Genomic DNA, 23,496 nt, shown 5'->3' on the forward strand with positions numbered 1-23,496 from the left:
GTAAAACTAGAGTTAGATCCCAAGGAGGTGTGGGGTCTTTGACAGAAGGACTAAGAAGGAAAGTACCCTTTAAAAAGGCTTTGCATATCTTAGAAGAAGCCAAGGCGGCTGAATTTTCCCCCACATGGAAATTTGAAATTGATGCCAACTGAACTTTAATTGAGGAAAAACTAGTGACACTATGAAAAATATGAGCTAGAAAATCCAAAATGGCAGGGACAGGAGCTGTAATTGGGTCCAGATTGTGCTGAGAAGCCCTGACAGAGAAATGTTTCCACTTACTGGAATAAATCTTCTGGTAGTAGTCTTATAGGCCGCAACCAAGATCTTATTGACAGGTGAAGACAGCCTGGGAGTCCTGGCCATCAGGGAAACTGCAGCAGCCAAGCAGTGAGATTCAGGCTGACTAAGTCCGGGTGAGGAACCCCTGACGGGTGTGTGAGGAGATCCTGAACTGAATTCAGTGTCCAAGGAGGACACACTAGATGAGACCAAAGAGTGGGGAACCAAACATGGTGAGGCCAGAAGGGGGCAAGGAGAATGACTTTTCCCTTCAACCTTTTTGCTTTATGAATAAACTTGGGGATCAGAGGAACAGGAGGATAAGCATAAAGTAGACCGGAGGCCCAAGCATGGACCACAGCATCTCTGAGCGACTCCCCCCGGAGGGTGGATCAGAGAGAAAAGCTTTCTGCACTTCACATAGGAAGGCGAGGCGAAGAGATCGCAGCAAGGGCGACCCTATTTTTGAAAGATCATGTCCACTACTTAAAGATTCAGAGACCACTTGTAAGGCATCAGAATGGCTCTGCTGAGCCTGTCTTCTAGAATGTTGGACTTTCCCAGAATGTGCGATGCCACCAGAAACCGGGTAGAAGAGATCTCCCACTCGCACAATCTCATGGCCTCATGGCAAATGGGATAAGACCTGGTCCCCCAGTTTGTTGATGTACCAGACTACAGACATGTTGCCCGTCTGGATAGCAACAGTCCGAGTAGGCAGAAAGCTCTGAAGGGCTTGCAATGCCAGAAGCACCACCCTCATCTCCAGGACATTGATATGCAGATTGGTCTCCAAGGGGGACCACATGCCTTGGACCGTCCGTCCCATGCAATGCCCCCCAACCCAACTAGGGAGGCGTCCATGGTGACCGTGATCGAGGGGGAGGGAGAACAAATGGGCAGCCCAGAAGGTGGTGTGGGGACTGAAGCCACCACTGAAGACAGTACCGGCAAACTTGGGATAGTAAGACCAGATACAATAAAGGAAGTTTGAGAAGGGCCACTGTACCATTAAGGTCCACTGGAGAATCTTCATGTGAAGGCGTGCGGTTGGTTGAAGGGTGATCGTGGCAACCATGGACTCCAATGCCCAAAGAACCATACCTGCTGGGGGGAGATGGGTCTGAAGAATCGACTTCACATTTTGTTGGAGCGACAGTAACCTGTCTGGAGAGAGAAAACACCCTGCCTGTACTGTATCCAACCAAGCACCTTATAAAGTCCAACACCTGAACAGGTTCAAAGTTCGATTTGGGCAGATTGATCGTAATGCCCAGGGAAGGAGCTAGAAGGAGGAGGTAATCCCTAGCTTGAATCAGTCAATGCCTGGAGAGAGCGGAAAAGAGCCAATCGTCCAGTTAAGGGAAGATCTAAAATCCCTGCAGCCGCAGGTGAGCTGCCACTATCACCATGAATTTGGTAAACATCCGGGGGTCAGTGGCGAGTCCAAAGGGGAGCACTCTGAAGTGAAAATGTCTGGCTCACAGCCAGAAGTGAAGGAACTGTCTGGAGTCTGGAGCATCTGTTCATTTTCACATGACAGTACACATCCTAAAGGTCCACCAAGCACATCCAGTCTTTGTTCTGTAGAAATGGCAGAATGGACTTTAAGGTGACCATCCAAAACTTTGTTGTGGCAACGGACAGGTACAGGGTAGTAAGATCCAAAATGGGTCTGAAGTCACCCATTTACTTTGTCACCAAAAAAAACCTGGAATAAATGCCTGATCCAGATTGGTCTGGGGAGATGGACTAGATTACTCATTTTTCGAGCAGCCTGGAAATTTCTATGGCTTCTGCCTCCTGTTGACTGGGTGGAATGTCTGGGAGGTTTCTCTTCGGAGAGGGAGGATGAAGGAATGGGATGGAATAACCTCTGGATATGATTTGAAGCACCCAGTGATTGTTCATTATGAACTCCCAGACTGTTGGATGCAGGAAGAGGTGCCCCCCCAACTGCCTTCAGAGTACAGCAGTCAGGCAATCCTTCAGGATTACTGAAAGAGTCGGTCCAGGAATGAATCTCAAGATCCCTGGCACCTCGGTACCCCCGCCTGCCACATGGGTGGCATATGTCATTTCCCCCCTGCCTCTGAGAGAAGAATGACCCTGATCATACTGGGAAGAGTCCTGAGGCTTCCAAAACCAGAACTTCTTGACCTCACTCTGATTCCTAGAAAAGGAATGTTGTGGAGTGGAAAATTAGATCCTGACGACAGACAAGATCTTCCCATCTTTCTCGCTCTGAGTAAGTGTGTCATAAACGGTTTTGCCAAACAAAGTTGACCTATCAAAGGGCGTATTCACAAATGATGCCTTAAAGGGTTCCGAAAAAGCACAAAGCTGGAGCCAGGCATGCCACCTAATGGCAAAGCCTGTCCTGGCTGCCCTAGAGGTACTTTCAGTCACATGAGAAATAAGCCTCATGGACGTGTTCAATATGGCAGTTAGGGTGGCCAGATGGGAAGAAAAATCTTCTTCTCTGCTGACATAGACCCAGGGGCAGACACAGAGACTTCCTTAACTAGGTCCCTCTGCAATCTGGTGACACAAGCCAAATAATTCAGCGCATGCAGAGGAAAGGTGGCCGAGGCACACACCTGGTTCCCAAAGTGATTCATTGCCCTAGACTCCCTATCTGGAGAATGGACAGAGAAGCTCTCCTGGGCCAGCTCCTTCTTGGTGGCCATTGCAACCACCACAGCATCGACTGCAAAACCTTTGCAGGGCCAATGGGGTCTGTTTGAAGGGGCACTAAGCACCTGGTCTGGGCACTTAGGAATGGGCTCAACTGTGTCCAGTTCCTTCCATGCCCTATTTAGAGATGAGATCCACCAAAGAATCCACAGGGGGGCCAAGATGTACAAGTGCTAAATGCCTCCAGGAATACGGACTCATCAGGGTTGGGTTTGAGGGAAGACCACCCACCTCTCTGATGCTGAATCCCCATGATGTCCCCAAAAAAAGAGTGGTCAGGGGATGATTGGGGGGAGCTCCCCCCCTCATCCAAATCGGTATCTTCCATGAGAGATTCTGGTTGGGAATCTAGGTGTCTACTCTTGCATATATGTTTCCAAGGCACCTCCTTGGGGAAAGCTCCAGGGAGGACTCAGAAGCTTTGGGGGATTCCTGAAGAGGAACGTTCAAGGCGGTCTGAATACCGGCTGTCCTGCAGGGGGCAGGATGGTTGACTCCAGCCCAGAAACAGGCGGAGCCAGGGCAGAATCCAAGGAAGAAAATGTCAAGGCTCTCAAAACAGCTGAGAGGACCCTCTTCCACCACCTCAAAAGTTGAAGGCAAGCAGATCCTAGAAAGCAGCGAATCCAGAGTTGAAACTGTCGGCGTTGGAGCCTCCCAGACCATCGCCCCCAATGCCGAAGGGGGAGTCGGAGCGGAGTCTCCCAGCACCGAAGCCCCATGGAGAAGGGATAGCTCTGAAAGCCTAGTAGCTGACGCCAACCCCACGGAGCAGACACCGAAGCTACTGCTCCAAGAGTCAATCCAGTCTGAAGACATCGGAGCTGAACCGCTCAAGGTAACTGCTGGCGTACAGGTACAAGGAACCATCGCCACCGACACCTCAACACTAGGAAACCTTAGACCCAAGGATTCCAAAGCCAAAGGTCTGATTGGAGAAGGAGATATCGGGAAGAAACCAGACTGTGTGCTCACAGCTCCAGAGGGGGATGGAGCAGGCAAGACCCCAAGCTGAATCTGGGGCCGAAGAATCATCATCCTGTCCACCTAGGATTCTGGCAGGCTCTGAGTGGACATGACAGAGGAAGCTACCGGCCCTGGCCTGGACTGGTGCCAACAGAAGGCAGAGGCACCTGGTTCTGGGGAAAAATGGGGCAGTGTGGACCTAGACTTGCCAGGAGACTTGGCAGAGCAAAAGGAAGACCGCTTCTTCTACCGATCCCTTTCCTTATGCTTGACCCGATCTCCTTCCCCAGGCTTCTTGGTGAGAGTTTGAGTCCCAGAAGCAGAGGGAATAGAAGTAGAGGCCTCTGCGGAGGGAGCTAACAGGCCGTTTAAGATAAGTTTGTTCCTCCTGTCAAGAAGCGCATGGAAATGAAACCCAGACAAATCGAGCAGGAGAAATCAAGGTGGGGATTCCCCAAACACACCACGCAAAGAGTGTGGGCATCAGAAGGAAGAATCTTATGCTCACACTCCATACACTTGAACCCCAACTTAGCAGCGTCGGTCATGGGGGCACACACACACACACACACACACACACACACACACACACACACACACACACACACACACATGCTCCACACAAGAGAACAAAGGGCAGAGAGAGAGTAAGGATAGAAATCATTTATTTTTATATATAGACAAACAGACCAACGTGGTGATAGAAAGGGTAGAAAGATAGGTAGACAGAGAGAAAAAACCTACAAGAAACTTATTTAGAGATTAAAAAACCCTGGAGGAGCTCAGACAAATGGCAACCCGTGCAGCTCAAAACTAAGTGGCAAACAAGATCTGATGGGAGGAGGAAGAATGGGGCATTATGGATAGGGAAGGAGCTTGGATTTTGGCTCCAATGCTGCAGTTTACAGCGGAGTTGGCTCCATGTCGAATCAGAGTCCATATGTTAAAGACCAAATGAAAAACAACTTCAGATCAAATGTTCTGTAGGGTTCTGTGTTGGGCCCTGTCCTTTTTGGTATTTTTATGGCCAGTTTTCCCAACAACAATAAGGTGTGGTAAATATGTTGATAATGCCAAAATTGGTTCTACTATTTCTGGCATATGTGATCATTCCTCAATCCAAACATATCTGGATACATTATTTGGGTGACATCAAATGATACTAAGTTTATAAGACATGTCTTATTAAAGAAGTAAAAGTTATTAGAGATTTAGGGATAAAATTGATAATACTCTAAGTTTGGAAACGCACCTGTTGGGGATTGTTAGAAAAAGTTTATTATGAAATAAAAATAAGTTATGTCTTACCATAACGTTCCATCTGTATTGTTGATCCTCGTTCAGTCATTACGTATGGGTATTGGTTCCAAGCTCGCATCAGCTACAAACTCTCGAGCTAAACTCTTACCCAGAATTCCCCTCTCCCTGTTACCTCAGATTGAGTTTGCAAGTCAAAAGAAGGTAGAGGCTACCTCTGGTCAAAGGACCTAAAAGAACCGGATGGTGAGATCCACTAGAAGACACAGGAGGAGGAAGGAGGGAGGGTCGTAATGACTGAACAAGGATCAACAATACAGATGGAACGTTAAGGTAAGACATAACTTATTTATCGGATATTGTTAATCCTTGTTCATTCTTTACGTATGGGACAGAGTCCCCAGCTACCTCTATTCCTGTGAGGCTCTCATGGAAGGACATTCCTGAGCATAGAACCAAAAGATGCTCTGCCCCTGGAGGCCAAATCCAATTTGTAATGATTGATGAAGGTATGAGACGTTGCCCAAGTTACAGCTGCACTGATGTCATGTAAAGAAGCTCTGGCATGGAAGGCAGCAGAAGTTGCCACCAACCTTGTCGAATGATCCTTTATGGTATTAGGCAATGAGATATTACGTTGTCTATAAATGAAGGTCACACAGTCTTTCAACCATCTAGCCAATGTGACCTTAGCAACAGCACATCCTAATCTAGGTCCAGAATATGCCAAAAATAACTGGTCAGATTTATGAGAGGCGTTAGTCCTGTTCAAGTAGAAGCGAGTTTGCCTGTGAATATCTAGGGTATGAAGGCAATACTCTCCTCTGTTTGAATGATTGGGAAAGAAAACTGGCAATTCAATGGTTTGATTAATGGACATTTCAGAGATCAATTTTGGCAGAAATGAAAGATTAGTTCTCAAAGACACTATTTCTATGAAAAATCAAGTATGGACTTTTGATGCATAAGGCTTGAAGCTCAGAGATACGTCTGGCTGAAGTAATGGCGACCAAAACCAAGGTTTTCCATGACAAATATTTGAGGTCACAAGAAGAAGCTGGTTCATAGGGTGGCATTGTCAGAGCTTGTAGAACTAATGACAGGTCCCATGGTTGAATAGGTTCTCTAAAAGGGGGCTTCAAATGATTCACACCTTTTATGAAGGTCTTACATAATTTGTGTGACATAAGAGAGGAGTCTTGGACACCCTCATGGAAATTAGATATTGCAGCCAAATGAACTCTAATGATACAGGCCGATAGACCCGACTGAAATAGGCCGGCCAGATACTCTAGTATTATCGACACCGGTGCATCTACTTGTTTTTCTTTCAGCCAACAGGTAAATCTTTTCCACTTGCTTAGATAAGTAATTCTAGTGGAAGACTTATGAGATGCAATAAGAATGTCCCATACTGGTAAAGAAAGATCACATTCTGCCTGGCAATCAAGGGAATTGGAGGAGCCAAGCTGTGAGCTTCAGGCTGTCTAAGTTGGGATGAATCAGGTTCTGCGGATGTGAGATCAACCCCGGGGTTGGATGGAGAATCCATGGTTGATCTATCAGGTGAGGCCAAAGGAAGGGGAACCAAATCTGATGAGGCCAATATGGTGCTATGAGGATCACCTTGCTCTTCAATCAACGGGCTTTCTTCAGAAACTGGGGAATGAGGGGGAGAGGTGGGAATGCATAAAGAAGACCCGAGGGTCGATCGTGGACTAGAGCGTCCCTGGGTGACTGTCCTGGAGGGGGAATCAGGGTGAAGTAGTTGCTGCATTTGTAGTTGGTCGGGGATGCAAAGAGGTCGCTGCAAGGACGGCCCCAGCGGTGGAAGATCTCCGCCGCTAACAAGGGATTCAGGGACCACTCGTGAGGTTGTAGAATGCACCTGCTGAGTCTGTCTGCTATCACGTTGGAACTCCCGGGAATGTGAGCTGCTAGAAGAAAACGGAGGGTAGCCATCGCCCATTGCCATATAATCATGGCCTCTCGACAAAGAGGGTAAGATTTGGTTCCACTTTGTTTGTTGATGTACCAGACCACCGCCATGTTGTCTGATTGTATCGCAATCGTCCAAGACGGCAGCAGGGGATGGAATGCTTGCAACGCCAGAAGCACCACCCTCAGCTTTAGAACATTTATATGCAGTTGGGCCTCCAATTCGGACCAAGTGCCTTGGACTGTCTGTCCCTGACATAGCCCCCCCACCCCATCAGGGAGGTGTCAGTGGTCACTGTAGCCTTGGGCTGCTGGGGGGAGAAGGGGCAAGACCATTGTGATGGGTTGTGGGTCATCCACCAATTTAAATCCTGTTTGCACCTGTGGGTTACTAAAATCTTAGCTGAAAGAGGATGCTGAAAAGGATACCACTGGGTGAGCAGTAGCCATTGTAAAAGCCTCATATGAAACCTGGCCAGGGGGACAATGGTGATGGAGGCTGCCATGGAACCCAACAGCTATAGGACAGAGTGAGCTGTGGATTTCTCCCTTGAAAGGATTGGGATCAGTTGTTGCTTTATCCTTAAAATTATGTGCTCTGGAATGGATGCTTTGCAATTCTTTGTATCCAAGATGACCCCTATGAATTCTGTGGACTGAGATGGGATGAGATTGGATTTTTGCCAGTTTATGGTTATGCCTAGCCTTTGTGCAGCGTGGAGAGAGTATGCCAGGGCTTCTTCCAATAGATGTCTGGTGGAGGCAGAGATGAGGCAGTCGTCTAGGTATGGAAACACCTGGAATCCTTGTAGTCCCAAGTGAGCTGTGACGACTGCCATGCACTCTGTGAACACTCTGGGGACTGTAGAGAGTTCCAAAGGCAGTACTCTGAACTGGTAGTGACTGGCACCCGCATGGAAGCGCAGAAATCTTCTTGATGGCCTGTCCACTTTTATGTGGTAGTATGCATCTTGAAGATCTATCGAGCACATCCAATCGTCTTTTTTAAAAAGCAGGAGGATAGACTGTATTGTGACCATCCGGAATTTTTGCACTCTTACAAACTTGTTCAATACAGTGAGATCCAAAATTTGTCTCCAGTCCCCGGTTTTCTTTGGCACCAAAAATAGTCTTGAGTAGAATCCGGATCCTATCTGGTCTGGAGGGACTATTTGGATGACTCTCTTTCTTAGCAGCTTTTCTATCTCTAGTGCTGCTTCTTCCCTTTGACTGGGTGGAACTTCGGGAAGGTTTCTTGAAGGGACAGGACAAAGATAGAAGGGGAAATGATAACCTCTGGTTATAATCCTTTGTACCCAAGAATCAGTGGTGATGGTTAGCCAGGCAGAAGGGTACAAGGAGAAACGACCCCCAACCACCTCCAGAGGAAAGGAGCTGGGCCGCTCTTCAGGAGCGTTGGTAGGATTGACCAGGAAAAAGAGTCCCTGGAACCCTGGTTTTGCGGACCCCCTCTGCCCCGAAAGGGGTGTCTTCCCTGTGAGTTTCCCCCTCTGCCTCTAGGGGATAACTCGGCCTGTGTGTCACAGAAAGGACCCTGAGACTTCCTGAACCATATCTTCCCACTCTTTTGGTTTCGGGATAAAGCACATTGAGGGGAAGAATATCAGACACCTGTGGCAGAAAGGGTCTTAGCGTCCTGTTCACATCTGGCCAGTGTGCTTTTATCTTTGGGTTCAAACAACGAAGAGGCTTCAATGGGAGCTTTAAGAAAGGAAGCCTTAAAGGGTTCTGTGAAATTGCACAAGTGCATCCAGGCTTGCTGTCTCAAGACCACAGCTGAACCCGCCGCTCTAGCTGCTTCTTCTGATGCGTGAGATATCAGTCGCATGGAGGAGTTAGATATTGACTCAATGGTGGCCAGCTGAGAGGTCCCTATCCTGTTCAGGGCCTGGGACTCTTTGTTGGGTGGATGGACAGTCTGGCTTTCTTCTTCCGCCAGATCCTTTTTGGTTGCAGCTGCCATCACCACAGCATCCACAGGAAGACCTTTAGGCCAATGGGGATCCGTAGCAGGAGGGGACCAAATCTTATTTAGCCTCCGGGGAATAGCCTTGACGGTGTCAGAAGCCTTCCATGCACGCTGCATGATGAGCCGAACCAGTTAATCGGCAGGTGGAGTAACCCAGGAGGTAGGGGGCTGGGCATGAAAAGCCTGCAGGAACACAGACTCCTCAGAGGTCGGATTAGAGGGCTGCCAGTCACCTCTCTAAGGATTTTGAGGATATCACCAAAGGATAATTCAAAGGGTGACCGAGGGGATCCTTCCCCATCATCAAAGTCTGTGTCTTCAGTGAGGGACTCCTCTGTGGAGTCCATGTGCTTCCTCTTGCACAAACTTCTCCGGTGAACTTCCTCAGAGGGGGAAGCTGGGGAAGACAACGGAAAGGAGGTTTCCTGTGGAAATATGTCCTGAGGCGCTTGCGCCTGGTGTCCGCTAGGTGCAACTTGTGAACATAGCGGTCCAGAGGAGGGTGGGGAGACAGAGAGACAGACAGTACAGTATCGCCAGCAGAAGCCAGAGCCTTCTCCATCAGTTGGAAGACTGGTCCACCTGAAGAGGGGCGAGTGTCTAGGACAGGGGTCACCCCTCCCCCTAAGTGGCTCAGCCTGCCGACCCAGAGTCCCTGGATGGCTGTGAAACAACAAATTATGCGCGTCACAACTATCATCCTGGGTCGTAGCAAAACTCTCCTGCCATGAAGGCAACTGCGGTTCCTTAGTGAGGTCCATAAAGGGAACCGTAGAGGGGAAAGACTGTGCTATATCAATGGACTTCAAAGGCAATGAAGGAGGGGAATAAGAAGGGGTCTTTGGCGATGGGTGATCACCTCCCAAGGAAGGATAGGTCCTGGGGGGTGGGATACCTCTGGCCAGAAGCACTTGATCCACAAGACACAACACGTCGTGTTCAGAAAGGCTTCTATGGGACTTCACAGAGACAGCTGAGGGAGAAACAGGTTTGTCCACAGAAGAGACAAGCTCGGTACTCACCTCACCAGTCTGCACTGAGAACAATGGTGCTGAGAGAGACTGGACTACGGGTGTCTGCACCGAGGAAATCATTGGTGCCGAGGTCACGGTCTGCACTGACAAAAAGATCGGTGCCTAAGTGGTTGCCGGTACCGAAGCTGGAACCGACAAAATTGGTGCCAATAACCGAGGCGTCGGTTCCGAGTAAGATGTCGGAGCCGACGTGGTCAAGGTCTGCACCGACTGAACAGTCAGTGCCGATGTAGTAGTTGCAGTAGTCTGAACCGAGGAGCCCCTCGGTACTGATATAGTAAAAAGCTACAGTAGACAGAGCTGAAATCACTGATGGCTCCGAAGGCCTTGGTGCCGAAGGTCTAGGCACCGAAAGCGCTGGGGTCGACTAAGTGAGCTCCAAAGCAGAAACGTTAGCATTCTTAGGTCTTGGTTGGTGGGAGTCCCCAGCCGGGGACGAAGGCAGAGACTTGGCCTTTGTAAGATCATCCAATATTTTCTTATAGGCTCTAGGAGGGGTTGAAGCCTCCAACCCAGAAATAGCCTCTGAAAAGGGAGATTTAAGAAGTCCCTTCAGCAAAAACTTATTTTTCCTCTCAATCAAAGTTCTATTGGAAAAATATTTACAAATACCACAGGGCAGGACAACAGATAAGTGAGACACACCCAAGCAATAAACACAAAGAGTGTGCATCAGATGTAGGTAATTTGCGTCCACAATCTGAACACCTTTTAAATCCTGGACTACCTTTTTTATCTGCCATGATAGAAAAGGAGACAGAAGAAAGGGTACCAGCAATGGTACGAAAGAATACCCGAAGGTAATGAAGAAAAGACGGGTTTACCAATGATGGTAAGGGAGAAAATACCTCGTGGTAAAAAGTGCAGAGTAAAGAGAAGGAAACTCAAGAAGATATAGTCACTATATGTGATAGGGTAAGAGACAACAAATTAGAAACTTTTCTGACAGAAAAGGTTATATTAAACTAGTCTGACAACAAATATCTATGCTTAGCTCAAGAGAAGAAGCTTGACACGACCGAATGGCGATGCGGCAAATGAAATCTGGGGTAACAGGGAGAGGGGAATTCTGGGTAAGAGTTTAGCTCGAGAGTTTGTAGCTGACGTGAGCTTGGAAGATGGCCGGCTCAGTTCCGAGGTCGGAACCCATACCCATACGTAAGGAATGAACGCGGATTAACAATATCAGATGTAACATTTTCAAGACCATTGTAAGCGGGGATAGGGTGGTATTACTTCCAGTTTATAAAATTAGAAGTTATGTACTTACCATAACTAGGTATCTGTGTTGTACATTTTCATTCCTCATCACTAATGGGTCTCGGATCAGATATCAGATCAGATACAGCAACTTTCCAAGACTTTAGGATCAGAGTCTCGAGTTCCTCCCTCTACCATAATGCACTGTACCTTCCTCAACTCTCCAGATCGAATTTGAAAAAAGGTTACCACAACTACAGAGAAAAAAATTATCTAAGGCTCAGACCTGGAACCCAAGGCTTTCAAATTCTTCCAAGCACTTCACAAAGGCACCAGACTGGGAGATGGAAGACTGAGAGGTGAGGAGGAATAAAAATGGACAATACAGATACCTAGTTATGGTAAGTACATAACTTCTAAATCTGATGTTGTCCTTTTCATTCCTCCTCACTAATGGGTCAGAGTCCCCAGCTACATAAACTCTGGGTGGCCCTAAGGAAGGATGTACCGGAGCATAGTCAGCCAAAGGATGCCCTGCTCCTAGAAACAATATCTAACTTATAACGTGAAACAAAGGTACGAGTCTTAGACCAAACGGATGCAGCACACATTTCATTAATGGAGGCTCTGGAAGAGAAGGCGGATGAAGAAGCCATAGCCCTGGTGGAATGAGCCTTGGGATATTGGAGAAAGTCTATACCTTTCTCAGAATAAATGAATGAAATGCAGTCGGTTATCCATTTAGCTAAAGTGGTTTTTGAAACTGCCTGTCCTGACCAGCTTTCTGAGAAGTAGACAAACAGCTTATTGGATGTCCTATAACTCTTCTGTGGCAGTAGAAATGGAATTGTCTGTGAAAATCTAGGAGATGTAAAATATATTCACCTTTGTTCGAAAAACTGGGAAAGAAAACTGGTAACTGAATGGATTGGTTAATGTTAGACTCTGTGGCCACCTTAGGCATGAAAAAAGGATTTGTCCTTAATCTGTTTTTGTGAAAAATGACTTAAGGAGGTTAGGCTGACAAAGCTCTGAATTTTCTCTTAGCAGAAGTAACAGCTACTAAGATTGTTTTCCAAGAAATAAATTTTATGTCACAAGAATCTGCCGGTTCAAAGGACTTCTGAGTAAGGCCTTACAATACTACTGTGAGATCCCAAAAGGGAGAAGGATCTTTTATTGGCAGTCTAAGATGAAAAACTCCCTTCATGAAAGCCATACATAATTTGGAAGTGAAGAGAGACGAGTTTCTCTTTGCAGCATGAAAATTAGATATGGCAGCCAGTTGCAGTTTGATAGTGAAGAAACTAGCTGCTTCTTGAAAAAAGAGTGCTTAGAAAAAGGAGAATTGATGACATGGGATGCTGAGAAAGGATAAATAGGATGCCTTTTTAGTGGAAGCCCTCTGAGAGGCCAAGATAATGTCACAAATGGAAATGGCGTGCCTGGACTTTCTTACAATTACTGGAATTGGAGAAACCATGCAGTCAGCTGGAGGGTGTGAAGATTGGGAAGCTGTCTTTCTGATGGGTGAGATACGAGATCCTATATGGGATCCAGTATCCAAGGCGGATACCTGAGGTGAGACCAAAGAAAGGGGAACCACACTTGGCGAGGCCAAAAAGGGGTAATGAGGATTAAGGAACTCTTCAACCTGTTGGCTTTCTGTAGAACTTTTGAGATCAATGGTAATGGGGTAACCATAAAGGAGTCCCGGGGGCCAATCATGGACTACAGCATCCTTTGGTGACTCCCACTCAGAGGGGATCAGAGCAAAATACTTGTTGCATTTGAAATTCAGAAGAGAGGCAAAACGGTCAACAAGATTGGCCACAACAGCTGAATATCTTATTTGCTACTGTCTGGTTAAGGGACCACTTATGATGGGTCAAAATGGACCTGCTGAGTCTGTCTGATGGAACACTGGTCACCCCCAGAATATATGTTGCAATCAGAAAACGGTCTGAAGATATTGCACATTCCCAAACTCTCATGGCCTCCCTGCACAATGGGTAAGAATGGGGTCCTCCTTGTTTGTTGATGTACCAGACTACTGACATGTTGTCTGTGTGAATCACAGTCATCTCCAGAGGGAGAAAGTCCTAGAAAGATTGCAATACAAGGAGGACTGCTCTCATCTCTAGGACACTGATATGCAGTTTGGTCTCTGCAAGTGACTGCGTGCCTTGGACCACCACCCCCCCGCCAAAATAAGGAAGCATCCGTAGTCACTGTGACTATGGCGGGGGGGGGGGGTCTGCTGAGAGACAGGTCGTGAGATTGCAGCCACCACTGTAGAGGATTTCTGCAGATCGGAGAAAGTTTTATGGGAGTAGACAGCAGGTGACAAAGAATGGACCATTGAACCGCTATAGTCCACTGAAGCACTCTCAAAGAACGTAGCTAAGGGGTCTAGAACAACTGTAGCTGCCACTGACCCTAGAGCCCATACGACCAACTTCATCAGTGGTTGCAGGATATCTAGTAAATCTTGAACGTGTCGTCTCAGAGATGAAATGCGATGCAAGAACAAGGAGACCACTTGTGTCATTGAATCCAGTAGCATTCCTATGAACTGCAAGTTCTGAACAGGTGTCAAGTTGGATTGTGCTAGATTTATCCTAATGCCTAGATGGTTGAAGATTCTCACTAGGTAATCCCCTGACTGTACCAGAAGATGCCTTGAATAAGGAGCCAGTCGTCTAGATATGGAAACACCTGGAATCCCTTCAGCCTCAGGTGAGCAGCTACAACTCCCAAACATTTTGTAAACACCCGGGGGGGCTGTAGTGAATCCAAAGGGCTGCACTCTGAACTGGTAATGATTGGCCCCAGCCAAAAGCGTAAATGACTTTTGGAGCACCTGTCGATCTTGATATGATTACACATATCCTGAAGATACACAGAGCACATCCAATTTTCCTTGCACAAGTGGCACGATGGACTGAACCGTAACCATTTGGATCTTTGACTTCCTGATGAAATGATTCAAGTTGCTGAGACCCAGAACACATCTCAGGTGCCCAAGTCTTCTTTGGCACTAAAAAAAGTGAGAATAAGTTCTAAATCCTTTGCTCTGTCGGGATCTCTTGGATGACTCTTTTTTGTAGGTATTTTCGAACTTCTCTTACTGTGTACTCCCTCTGACTGTGCAACATTGAGGAGTTTACTCCTTGGACCTGAAAGGATTAGGGAAAAAGGAATGCAACAGCCTCCAGTTGTTATTTTTAGCACCCAGTATTGTTTGTTATACTTGTCCAGCCATCCAAGTGCAGGGATAGATGACCCCCCCCCCCGACTGCCTCCAAAGATGGACAGTTGGCCAGTAGAAGCGCTGAAACAGCCTATCAGGGGAAAGGTTCCCTGGAGCCCTGATTCTGTGGATCCTCCCCCACCTCTGCTGTTGAAAGCCCTCCCTCTGCCTCTGGAAGAAGTATCCCCACGTGGGTCCTAAAAAGGGCCTTAAGACTTCCTGAAACAAGTTTTTTTTACCTCATCACTGGTTCTTGCAGAAGGCCTCGGAGAAGTAGAAAACTTGATCCCCACATCAGACATGGTCTTTCCTTCTTGCTTGCTTTGGGTTGGTGTGTCTTTCACAGAAGGTCCAAACAAGGAGGACCCATTGAAGGGGCATTAATGAATGACATAAAATAAAACAGCAGCAACCCATTATAGAATACAATGCCCCATTTGGTATGTACCTCTCAAGACATCTGCAACAACTGGAAAGGCCTCGGAAATACCTCACTAAAAGAATCACAGGCCTAAAGCAGATGCCTTACGCTGACCACCTTAAAAAACTCCAGCTATACTCTGTCGCATATCGTCTATTCAGAGGCGATCTCTGCTTAACATACAAGGCCATGTCAAACCCAGAGCTGTTGGACATGCTACACTTAAAGAAATCCCAATCCCTCAGAGCTACACGCTCCAGGGATCTAAACCTTGTCATCACAATAAACAAAACATGCTGGAGGGATAGGTTCCTGACCCAGAGACTCCCCAGACTCTGGAATAGATTGCCCATACATGTCAAGCAGAGTACCTCTTTGGACCTCTTCAAGAGGAACCTTGACGATTGGATGGGAGAAAGGAAATTCACCCCAGGGATCACGTCAGTCGCCCTGCTAGACAGGGGTCCAGGAAAGTAAATAATGTGGGAAGAAATAGCCAGGGAATTGTTATGGCTAGGCTTGTATAGGCCCTAGGGCTGATAGCCTAGTACCAACCTATGAACCTATGAACCAATAAAATACACAGAATTTATTGCACTAAATAAAACAACAGCAACAGATAAAATACACAGAATTTATTGCACTCTAGTGCCTCGGCCAACAATCCTTCAAAAAGTAAATAAAGGACCAGAAACACGTCAGATAAATACATTCAGTAATAAAACAATTAACACATTCAACTATCAATTAATTAATTAATAAAATACTTCCAATTAAATTCAGTGTTAAGTCCCTGTGGAAATAAAGTGTTTTATTTCAAAATAAAAACAGCCTCTTCATACAATTTCTCATTTATAGAAGTTAGTTCACCTATCCAAACAGAAATTTGTTCCAAAACATACCCTCTAAGCAACATAAAATTACCAAAATTGTATTTCCTAAAATGCACAGCCAAGTGATTATCAGAATCACCATTTTTTATGTACCTTATATGCTCCTGAATTCTAGTTTTAAACATTCGTTGGGTGTCCTCAGTATAATATTTATTACAGGGACACTTCAAAGCATATACAACGCAGACACTGCAACAAGAGAAAAAGTCTGATTCGGCCTAAAATTAAGCCCATTTATTCTAGAAAAACTATCCACAACAAAAGGACAAATAGAACATTTGCCACAGGCAAAAGTACCCTTCAAAAAGAAAGTTTGCCTAGGGCATTGAACATCTGGTATTTAAAACTTACTATGAACTAACATATCTGAAATGCTACACCCCTTCTTAAAAGAAATTGCCTTTAAATAGCATAAGTCAAAAATGAAATACTAACTCAATAACATTATACACGGTGACAAAATAAATTTCCTTCTTAACATTATTTAAGTCACTCGTATTATTAAATACCCAAATTACCATGATTCAAAAAAGGAAAATCCAACCTAGATGTCTTATTGAAAAGACAGTTAAATACTTTATCCTTAACCTCTATACCATTACAGCGTTCCTGAACCACTCTAAGGCATTCTGAACTGTATCAACATCATACCCCCTTTGAATAAACATATTTGCAGTATAATAAAGCTTCATGTTCAAAATCTAAATCATCACTACAATGTTTATTTAAACATAAAAATTCAACAAAAGGCAATGAACAAATGTGGAGAGTGGCAGCTAGTGCCATGCAAAATCTGATTCCCTCCTATTATTGGTGGTTTTATGAATTAGTGAATGACATCTTGAAGGGTTCTGCAAAGTCGGAAAGCTGCATGTCTCCTATGCCTGTATCGGGCTGCTTGTGAGGTGCCTTCCACCGCATAAGATATCAAATTCATCAAGGAACTGGCGAGGGAAGAAACAGTAGCCAGTTGGGGAAGACACCCTTTTCAAGTCCTATTCCGACATGGTCTCAGCAAGAGAGTTGGATAACTCCTTAACCAGGTCTCTCTGCAAGCAGGTGAAGTGTGCCAAGTAGTTCAATGACCTAACTGTGATGGCAGCTGAGGTGCAAATGCCCTTTCCATGTCTGTCCAACTCTCTAGACTTCTTGTTAGGCAGATGGACAGTGGAGCGTTGCTCTGCTAGCTCCTTTTTAGTGGTTGCTGCAATGAAAATGGCATCTACAGGAACACTTTCATTCCATTGAGTACGATTCAATGGCAGACTCAGGAACCTGTCAGGGCACTCAGGGATAGGCTCAACCATGTCTGGTTCATTCCAGCCCAGTGGAAGACTGGGTTAATCAGCTCATCCACTGGGGGAGTCACCCAGGACGTAGATGCGCTCATCCTGAAAGCCTCCAGGAACACACATTCCTCAGAAGGAGGTGGTTGGGCAGAGCATCCACCTTTCTGCCGGAGGAGTTCTAGGATGTCTCCAAAGGAGATGTCCTCAGGTGGTAATTGGGGAGATCCTTCTCCCTCATCAAAATCTGTGTCCTCTGTGAGGGACTCCATATGGAAATCTATGTGCCTCCTTTTACACTTTTTCTTTCAAGGGACCTCTTCTGTGGGATGTGCCGGGAAGGTATAGGAAGATGTGGGGGGGGGGTGCTCCCTGAGGGGAAGTAGTCTGGAGGCTCCTCAAGACAGGCTGACCTAAGACAAGAAAGACAGGCTCACATACGATGAAGGAAGGGGCAGACCCTGGGTGTGAGAAAAGACTACTCTCTAAACCTAGAGAAAGCCTTTTCTACAACCCGCAGGCCAACGGACCTGGGGAGGCCCCCTCCCTCTCCCTCAAAACCGAAGTCACTGGAGGGGAAAGAGCAGAACCACCCAGGGATTTGAGGCCTCCCTACAAAACCTGACCTGAGCTGTTGAAGGCCAAAGACCCAAGGGGAAGCAATGGATCTGACAAAGTCAGAGCTGAAGTCAACCCCCCTTAGAGTAGGCACCAAAGTCTCAGAAATGGGATCCACTCTGATCTGACAAAATGGGGGCAGTGCTGGTCAGGGATACAGTCTGAGTAGAAGGAAGCTTCCTTAGATCCAACATTGACTCTCTTGTCTACCCAGGCTCCTGGGATTCCAAAACCAGGAGTCGGATCTGAAAAGGAGTCTGTATGGAAGGAGGAGGATCACTCATGGATCCAAGATGGGACGGAGATGGGAAGGCCCCCCCCAAATCTGGATCTGCACCCTGAGGAACTTCTGCATCATTCTGTCCATATCAGCCTCGGTGAAGCTTTGGGAAGACCTGGAAGAAGTCTAGGATGCCTGTCTTGACTTGGAAGGGGTTTGAGGGAAGAGCTGAAGATACAGGTTCCACCTGGAAGGCTGATGTCAGGCTCCTCACCACCGGATTCAAAGCTCTGGGATCCGAGGAGGAGGTGGCAGGGACAGGGCATCCTGATAGGACAACAGGATCCGAGGTCATCTTAGAGGTGCTCAGAGCCGAGGAAGACAGATCGACAGATCCTTCGGATCCAAAGCTTGCCTTGAAACCCTAGGAGCCGAAGCGGACTGATCCGAAGAAATCTTCAGATCCAAAGATTTACTGAAGGTACTTGGATCCGATGCAGACTGATCCGAGACCTTAGATTTTTTCTCGTCATGCTGACTCCCCAGAAGAAGCTGAGAGGGAGTGTTTGGAGCCAGTGTGTTTCAGGGGGGTTTGAGTCCAAGAAATGGAGGACATAGGAAACAATCCCTTTAAAATGAGCTTGTTTCTGTGGTCAGCTAAAGATAGGGGAATGAAAGCCACACACACAACACACACCACATCTAAATGTCCTGGGCCTAGGCAATAGATGTACTTCTTGTGGGCATCTGAGTTAGGGGATCTTCTGCCCACAACAAGTGCATCTCTTGAACCCAGTTGGTTTCTCAGACATTATTACAGGTCAAACAAACACACACTGGAATAATACGAACACCAACTACCGTTAGTAACCATCAAGTCAGAACAGCTATATAAACTACCAAAAAAACAACAATTGACAAAGAACCTTAACCAGAAAAAAGACTTTTTTTTTATAGAAAAGTGCCAATAGCATGAAAGGAAAAAGTCTAAAGCACCTAATGCTTCACCAACTATAAAGAGGGACCCATTAGTAAGAAGGAATGAAAAGGACATCATCAGATCTATAATTAGACTTGTAATTAAATACTGTACATCTATTTTTTCACATAATAGTACACTGTTATGTACACTAGAAAGAAATCAAAAACATTTTACCAGGAGGACATTTGGTATGACAACCTCAAGTTATAAAAGCAGGATAATAGTATATGCCATTAAATATAGATTGGTTAAGGGAGATAACCTTTATACACAACAGATATTACAGTTTTGATGCTATAAGAAGCATTTAACTACAAGGAATAATAATCATAGCATTTTTTTAATTTATACAAAGACTGGTAGAACTTGTGTGGAGCATAGCTCATTTTACACGAGAGCTTGTAAGTGGTGGATCAATACTTCCTTAAGTATAAGGAAAGCGGAGTCAATCAGCTCTTTGAAAGCCTTTTTCTGCATTAAGCTATGCACTGAGAACACTGAACATTGAATGCTGTTAAAATTGCAAAGAAATAACTGTGAGGCAAACTTGATTTACAGGGACTTAAAGAAACTACCTGTAATAATGTATTATGCAGATTGCATCATAATTAAAACAAGATATGGCCATGTGTTTTCATGAAAGATTTTTGTTTTCTTCTGAAGATGGCTGAATTAGACTTAAGTACAGGAAAAAAACAAAGGAGTTTGGAGAAATAAAGAAATAGGTGACATAAATTTTACTAGACATGATAATGAAGTGCTAGACATTAAATTTGAAAATGTATTAAATTATGTTACTGCTGTAGTATAATCCAAGACATAAAAAGGACTTTACTGTTACAAGAAACCATAAGACTTATCTTTCCAGAAAAAAATACTTAATACATTCAATAATATTAGGAAAGTTAGGCTACTTAGATAGAGGATTTGTGTTTCCAAGAAGGCTTGGGAAGGATATTGGATTGTGTAAAATGAGGTATAGTATGCAATATAAAAGAAAGAGGAGGGCTGGGTTTAATAAATCTAATTTTGGGGGGGATCCATGCATTTATTTTAGATACTGAATGTCATAAAAGAGAGGATGTGACTACAATATTAACTGTACAATATAAACACATTTTGAAATCAATACAATTCAAGAAGAGCAAGATAGATGACAAACTGATACAGAAGCTATTTAGCATATGAATAAAATAAAAAAAAATTGAAAAGTCAAAATAAAAGTGGCAAATATGAAATGTTTCTATGAAAACATGGATAAATATTGCAGAACTGATCATTGGCAGTTAATAAGGAAAAAGGACTGCGTACACTACAGGATGTGAAGATTTTTTTTGTGGAGAATGGTAATTAATAAACTTCCAGTAAAGAAACCAACACAACTGGAAAAGCAGGAGGGACAACACTGGATTAAATGGTGTTTTATTCCGTAAAACCGATAAAAAAAACGCTTCACAAATAAAAAATGCGTTTTCGTCCTAATACCTCCAGACTTCATCAGATAAATTCTAAATGAAAATGAACACCCTTTATATACCATCATACATTCAATTAAGAATCAATTACATTAAAGGTATACTTTTGTTAAAAACATTGTTAAAAAGCATTATAAAAATGTCCACAAAATGAATTACTATATAAAAAAAAATACACATAATCTGTAACATCAAGGATAATAAAAATATAGTGTACCATAAATAATGTGTTAATTAAAGCTTAGCAGACCTTAATTTTAATAATGGTACCAGAGAAATGTTGTCATTAAGACCAGGGTACCTATTAGCCTCCAAAGCAATCTGCTAATAGGTTTTCCTGTATTCCAGTTTAGTTTCCCAGGCTCCCCCCTCACATCCCTGGGAACGGACTATAACAATAAACCTGAAACTAGCTCCTGCACATTCTAGTGTGTGTTTAAACAATACATTTTTTTTATTTTTGTTCTTCACATCATTCATATGTTCATAGAGTCTATGTTTTTACTGTCTCTCAGTTTTACCAACGTAGAATCCATCACAGGCCTCACAAGTTACCAAATATACTAAACCAGAGGAGTTGCAACTGGAATAAACTTTTCCTGTCACCTGCTTTTGTCTAGCTGTAATAAATATACCCTTCACCTTGAGAAATACACATACACTGATGACAAGCCCCACACCTGTAAGTACCAATTTTTCTTTGAAAATAGACATTTATATTATTAGCCTGTTCTAAAAAAATTTTTATATTCCCACCCTTTCGGAAAGCTACCTTCAATGGTTTACCTTTTATGTTTTCCAAATCTGTGAGTTCGGAAAATTTAATCCATTCCCTCTCCAAAACATTATAATACAATAAGCACCCGCATTAAAATTAGTCACAAAAGCCCTATTGTATCCCTGTTGTTCCAGTTCTTGCTCTTGCCTCTTACACAGAGTAAAGGCCCCTTTGCTCAACACTGGGAAATACTTTTCAGCTCTTCCTGAAATAACTTTGTTCTTAACTTCCAAAATCAATTCACTGGGGTAACCCCTGTCCAAAAACATATTTTCCAAGACAATGCATTCATTATAAAAATCCTCATCAAGTGACGTCATGTGGCTAACCCTAGCATATTGTCCCTTGATGATACCCCCTTTTGAAAAAGTGGATGAGCACTGGAAAAACTGATGTAAGAATTGGAAAAGGTCTCTTTCCTGTAAACGGTGGACTTGAAGCTCCCACGTATTTTGTGTATGGAAACATCCAAATAGTTCATACAATCAGATGTTATCTGGTGGGTAAATTTCAAAAAGGATGTAGTCTGTAAAAGGTATTGCATAAACTCATCCAACCTTTCTAAACTATCACCCCAAAACAAACAAATATCATCCAGATATCTGTTATACATCTTCCAACAGTTTGAAAATGGACAGTGTGTGATATATTTATGTTCCCATGTGGCTAAAATAATGTTAGCATGAGTGGAGGCACAACTGACCCCCATAGCCATGCCACACTCCTGTCTAAAAAAACTCCCCTTCAAAAAATAGGAAGTTGTTTCTTAGTATCAATTCAGCTAATTCCAAACAGAGGAAAATGTCATCTTCAGATAACCCCAACTGCATTCCGAGTGCTTCTTCTAACCACAATAACCCAATGTCGTGTGGGCTAACAGAAACCAGGTCTATTACATCAATGGTAATAAATACCAAATTTTCAGTACAGTAATCAGACCTGAATTTACAAAGAAAGTCCCAAGAGTCCTTTAAAATATGTGGCTCACCCTTCCACAAACTTTTCAGTTTCCAATCCAGATACTTGGCCAAAGGAGCTACTTTGGACCTTTCAGATGCCACAATAGGTCTCAAAGGCGGGTTTTCCACACTTCTGTGGGTCTTGGGTATTCCAAAAATGGAAGGGACCCTATGTCTATTATTTTCAAAGTAGGAATAAGTTTCAAAATCTATAACCTCCTGGTCAAATAAATCCTTAAGGGCGAAATCTATCTTTTTATAAGCAATATGAATCTTGTTAATAAACACTTGGCTACAAGTAGTTTCATCTTGCAAAATGTTTAACATTTTACCTTCATAGGGAATCCTATCCACGAGTTCCAGTAAAGTCAGCCAATACAGTACAATCAGTTACCTTGAAAGATTATATTATGTGTGCAATAAATAATAAATAGTTAAGCCTATTTTTGAGTGTGAAAGAATGAAAAAAATCCAGACAGGAATGGAAGAAGAACAGAACATTCAAAACATTAATATGCAAATGATTTTATATATCATTTTTATAAAGGAATTCAAAAGATAGGTGGGATATAATGGATAAAGATTTGTATGCATGTACTTGGCAAATGTGGTTGGCTAGACGCAATGATGTTTATGTAATAAAAAATGGGAGTAGGAAATAAAAGCAGAAAATTGGGTACAGATGAAAGGGATATGTGTGCTATGAAGTTTTATCTCACATTTGGTTTTATAAATAAAAAAGGGAGAAGGGATGTTGAAAAAAATATTTTAAGTAAAAACATAAGAAACATTACAGCAAAAATAGGTACAAAGGAAGAAATTAATCATTTTTAAGGAAGCAAATAAAGTATACTAATGGAGGTATAGAATGTATTTATATTTTGTATGATGTTACTTTGATTGTTTAAATGAACCCCTACTCTTTTTGATAAGTGTGGTGGGCTCTTTTACATGCATCAGAGCTACTACTATCTTGGACAGATGCGGCCTTGGCTTAACGTCTGATGTGAGGGACAGCACATACAAGAGTACCGCACTCCCCTTATGCTGCAATGCAGTGTCAGTACTGGAGAATTAATCAAGCTACCTAGTGTGGGAGTAGAACCTGCAGCCTTCTTCTCTCCCATCTCCAAAGGTGAGTGTACTACTGGTTGAGTTACTGATACTAACTAATGCATGTCCACAAATTATTGGGATAATACAGTGCAACCTATCTAGCTCCTTCTTTAAAAACTTGTTATGGAGCT

The 23,496-nt window shown here is 44.1% G+C and overlaps 1 protein-coding gene across 2 annotated transcripts in view; it reads right to left on the bottom strand.

The window, feature by feature from the left end:
• Positions 1 to 23,496, bottom strand: part of CTU2 (cytosolic thiouridylase subunit 2) — a 753,975-nt gene that overhangs the window by 671,506 nt on the left and 58,973 nt on the right. The window lies entirely within an intron of this gene.

This window comes from Protopterus annectens, chromosome 8.part1 (genome assembly GCF_019279795.1).
Source record: "Protopterus annectens isolate FY-2018-M chromosome 8.part1, PAN1.0, whole genome shotgun sequence".
Classification (NCBI taxonomy): Eukaryota; Metazoa; Chordata; order Ceratodontiformes; family Protopteridae; genus Protopterus; species Protopterus annectens.